Consider the following 5,326-nt stretch of genomic DNA (forward strand, 5'->3'; position numbering starts at 1 on the left):
ACAATTTCTTTAAGGTATTACATTATTTCTTATTTTATTTTTTGAGACGGGGGTCTCAGGTAGCCAAGCATGACTTTGAACTTCTGATCCTTCTGCCTCAAGCTCTTGAGATCTGAGGTTACAGATGTGCACAACAACACTCTGTGTGTGGTACTGAGGTACTTGAACCCAGAACTTGGAACATCTAGGCAAGCATTCTACCATTGAGTTATATCCCAGCTTATATCACTTTTTATTTGTTTCAAAACATACTGAACAATAATGAGTTCTGACATGCAAAAGAGGATTTAGCTTTTACACCTACTTTTAGTCTTTGTCCACAATTAAACAGAAACACACAGAAGTGCATTAAAAACATGGATTTCTGAAGGCCCACTGTGTGCAAATCATTTTTTTTTTGTATGGAAAACACAAAGATTAGGCTATCAAGAACACACACACACACACACACACACAGAGAGAGAGAGAGAGAGAGAGAGAGAGAGAGAGATAATAAAAAACCATTATAGAGATTAAAACAGATCCCTACAAAGTGTAACTGGGAGTTGATAGTGAATTATGCTAAACAATGGAGGAATGTGTAGTTAGTATTTGCTCAAGGTTTTGACAAATGGCTGGAGATTCTCACAGTGGGTCTTACCCAGTGGAGGTAGGTATGGTGATATATTGTTTATAACTTAATAAAGCCACAAGATATAAAAATGCAAAGCTAGCCACAGCCATAGAGCCAGGGAGTGGTGACACACCTTTAATCGCAGTCACCATGCTAGATAGTCATAGAAACTGTCAGTGGTGGTGCCCACCTTTAATCCCAGCACTTGGAAGGCGGAGACAATGGCTGGGCAGAAAAAGGAATATAAAGCGGGAGAAGACAGGAGCTCAGGGCTTTTGCTACTCTGAGGATTTGTGTAGACAGGGTTGCTATTTCAGCTTGGTATCTGTAGGCTTGGCTGTGGTGCTTCTCTGATCTTCAGCTTGAACCCCAATATCTATCTCTGGGTCTTTCATTTTCATGTTACAAGTAGGCATTCAACTTCTAGAGAACATAGTTTACAAAAGCATGAAGGCCTGAAATGTAAAATAATTCCTGAAGTGGATAGGCATCACTGGAATTTATGGCAGAGATTAGGCCGACTCACTTGTTTCTCCAATTCTTAGTTCCATTCCTGCTTCAGCTGCCAGGTCACAGAGCTCTGTCTCATTAGTGTTTCTGGACATCTAGTAGGTAATTTCTTACCTGCTTTACGGGCATGACCCCGTTCATGAAAGGAATACAGCTGGTGCCTCTGTGGGTGTGTTATTCCCCAAACAAACCCCCCACTGCCCAGTTTGATCACTCCCAGTTCATTGACATTTATTACTGAAGCCTTCATGGCTGTTTTTAAACTAAATCTACTCTTGAAGAGTGAGGGCAGGCAGTACTTTGGGAATGCTTAAAGTCCTGAAAGTAACCCTGAGATGGATTGTGACAAGGCTGATTTTTAAGATGATTCCTGGAGGACCAGAGAGATGGTATAGTAGCTCAGAGCATTTGTTGCTCTTGAAGAGGACCTGGGTTCAGTTCCCAGCACCCACATGGCAGTTCACAAACCATCTATATCTCCAGTTCCAGAGGACCTGAAGCTCTCTTCTGACCTTGGGTACCAGGCATATACATGATACATATACATACATGAAGGCACACACTCAATGCACATAAAATTAACTAGATCTTTAAAATCTTTTGAAGAGAATACTCCTTCAGGTATACACACTCTGATGTATTTGAAAACAAAGCACCTGCTGTACCACATGCCTATGGCTGTTTATGTATCTGGGAGGCTGAGGGAGGAGGCTCATCTGAACCCAGGTGTTTGGTGCCACGATTCACAGCACTCACTGAAGGTCAGCACTGAGCAATTGGGAGTGGGAGCATGCCTGTGACCAGCCTCATAGTGTAGCCTGGGCTATACAGAGATACCCCTTTTTTAAAAAACAAACTCACACTGTTAACTTTTTAGGTGTGATAATGACATTTGGGGGGTCATTTTTAAAAAGCCACTCTTTGAAGAGCAATATACTGTAATAATAAGGCTAAAATTATGTGGGATTTCTTTTAAGGTCATCCAGTGAGAGGAGGAGAGAGAAGTATGGGGAATATGGATGGATCAATATTACTTACAAATTAGCATATATTAAACATTTCATCGTTCTACAAAGAATGCATCAGCATTTCAGCTATATGTTGTTTTACAGTATAGACTCTGTAAGACTTTGTGAATGAATATTTCCAAATGTATATAAATGCAGAGGTGTTTTCCTCTCTATTACCATTCATGCGAGGGGAATTTCTTTATTTCACCTTTTTTTATGCCTTTCAAAGTTTTATTTTTAAAAACTTTGGGTGGGCCAGGGTCATAGCTCAGTGATAGAGTAATTGCCTATCCACTAAGAGAGAAAGACAAACTAACTCCAGGCATTCTTGGACCATGAAGTTGTTTGTCTTTCATTCTAATTGTTTAGCCCAGCAAGGAGGGGTTTTGCATGCCTCAATCCCTGAACCTGAGAGTGAACACAGGAGAATCAGGCATACAAGATCATCCTGTACTACAGGGCAAATTTGAGACCTACCTGGACTATGTGAGACCCTCCTTAAAAAGCCAAACAGTTTTTAAAAAGTGTTTAGTCTGAAAAGAGCTCATACCTCAGACAGTGGGAGGTCTCCAGCCCTTTTGAAGCATTTAAGATGTTTTGCTTCCAAGATAGTAAGATGCCTCAGAGTCCTCTAGATTAAAGAGCCAGGGCAGCTCCTGAGTGAGTTCTGCAGGGCTTCAGGCCTCCCTTGGGACCGACTTCCACAGGCATTGTGCCCTCCCAAACAAGTCAGCATAAAACTCACCATAAGTACACCCTGTAGTGGTTTTCCTTGCTCCAGACCCAGTTAATTAACACAAACCCAGCTCTTAATTTTTCACTTTATAGGCCACCTCTAATGACATTAATTTGTATTTTCAAGGTGGTTTCCCTTTTGGTAAACAAGGCTGCCTTTATCTAAATTGTGCAGCATGCTAGTTAAACATACAGATTCCCTGTATCATAGACATCTTGGATCAGAAGCCCTGGAGGGGAAGCCTTGAAGAGGGTCCTTGGGCATGTTTTGGAATGATAGCTAACCTGCTATGGCCGGGGACAGTAAGTCACCATTATACCTGACTGTCTCTTTTACAGGAGCATCTTGTGCAAAAAGAAACCTTACATTTTGGAGTAAAAATGTAGAAATATTAAATATCAGAATCCCTATCAATTCTAGAATAAAGGAAATTAGCATTATCTATTATTATTGCAGTTGCCAGGGCACTTTGTTGTTGTTGCTGCTGCTGTTTTGTTTGTTTGGTTTTGGTTTTGGTTTTGTTTGTCTTTTGAGACAGGGTTTCTCTATGTAGCTCTGGCTGTTCTGGAACTCACTCTGTAGACTAGGCTGGCCTGAAACTCACAGAGATCCACCTGCCTCTGCATCCTGAGTGCTGGAATGGAAGGAGTGAGGTACCATTGCCTGACCAAAAAATGTTTTAAGGGTGTGGAATTCTGGATATTTAGTTTTTCTTTGTAGTACGAAAAAAATGACATGTGCAAGGATACTTTTCCATTTTTCTTTCACCCCTCCCCCCCCCCAATGTCTTATATTTTAAAGAAAGGCCCTTCCTTACACTAATCTGACTACATTGTCCCATGGGTAGAAAGGTCTGTGGAATCCACTGGGATAAGGAGATACATAGTACAGTGGCTGGAAATCATATTGTGCAAGTATTTAAATGAACAACAAATCTTTTTGTGATCAGATGGATTTCTCATTTGCTCCTATAAAATTGCAGGACGATGGAGGAAGTCTTGTAATGTAAAATTAAGTACAAATTATAGATAACTATAATAGTCAAAACTTATAGTTAGGTTAGTTAGGTTTTCTAGATATACTTCAGATGTATAGGCATTCTTCAAACCTTTCAAAGACCTATAGAATATGGCATTTAAAGTGGTTTAGAGTTTTTTTTTTTTGACAGTGAGACATAACTGCTCCTGGAAAGACCACTTGCGTCACAAAGAAAGATAGACATTGAAGAAACTCATTATGAAGTTTACTTTCAATATGGCAAAACTAGCCATTTGGGCAAGAAACTGCTCTTGTCTGGACTGTTTGACTTTATGCTGTATAAAATGGACATTCAGGACCCACAGGAAAGTGACTGTTGAAACAAGATGGACATTGCTGCAGGGTTCCTGCTTCATGAAAGAGTCTGCCAGACATTTTGCAGGACACAGAGGAAAGTGACTGACAAACTGCCAATACAGATGGATAGTTTAAAGTTTCCTGCTTTGCTGAGGAGTCTGCCAGACACACTATGGCCTATGGGCTGAAGATGGAACATTACAGAAGAACATCGGGTGACTGACCAGACAGCGAGTTGTCTCTGTCAGTTCTAGAGTTTATATATTATCCTTCTGTGGTCTTTGATTGAGTTGAAGACAGATAGTCATGGTTATAGCTTTTCTTAGTTATGATAAAAGACAAGTTACATATAAGACTAGACTTACAAAGATAAGATAGATAAAATATTTTCTTTAAATCTTGCTAAATGTTATTGAACTAAATATTATAATTATAGTTCTTGCTTAATAACCGTTCTGTTATATATAATTTGACTATGTTAAAGTTAAAACCTTTCTTTTTATTTAGACAGAAAAGAGGAGATGATGGGGGAAGTCTTTTATGCATATATTCCTCTTATTGGGTGATGAGTAAAACACTGTTGGCCAATAGGGAAGCAAGATAGGTGGGACTAGGAGACAAGGAGTATTCTGGGAGATGTAGGAGAGAGGAGTAGTGGCGATGTGATCTCAGGAGGAGAAGACACAAGAGTCTGGCATTCTTGGTATGATAAGACCATGTAGAAATATATATTTGTAATTATGGGTTAATAATTAAGACAGAGCTAGGCAATAAGAAGCTCTAGACATTGGCCAACAGCATTATAATTAATACAGCATCTTGTGTGTTATTTGAGGGCTCTGGGGTGGCTGTGGAACTGGGCGGGAACACCACAACAGGAGAACATCCTAAAATGGACTGTAAAGTAATACAGACAGGGTCTCAAGTAGAACTGGCTGACCTTGAACTCACTCTCTAGCCAAGGGTAACCTTGAACTTGTGCTCCTCCTTCCTGCACCTCCTGAGAGCTGAGTTTACTATCTTGTGTGAACATATCTTGTTTAACTGATGGATCACTGGGAAAAAATTTACATTATTTGTCCCAGGATTTTTGGTATCATCCTGACGGAACAAAAAAATTGA

At 40.0% G+C, this 5,326-nt stretch overlaps 1 non-coding gene across 1 annotated transcript; it reads right to left on the minus strand.

Moving 5' to 3' along the window:
- Positions 1-221: 221 nt before the first annotated feature.
- LOC127214415 (small nucleolar RNA SNORA40) lies at positions 222-348 on the minus strand. The gene has a single exon (XR_007833833.1). It is a non-coding gene; the product is annotated as a small nucleolar RNA SNORA40 (small nucleolar RNA).
- Between the last annotated feature and the right edge of the window lie 4,978 nt (positions 349-5,326).

Source organism: Phodopus roborovskii, unplaced genomic scaffold (assembly GCF_943737965.1).
Source record: "Phodopus roborovskii unplaced genomic scaffold, PHOROB, whole genome shotgun sequence".
In the NCBI taxonomy this organism is placed as follows: domain Eukaryota; kingdom Metazoa; phylum Chordata; class Mammalia; order Rodentia; family Cricetidae; genus Phodopus; species Phodopus roborovskii.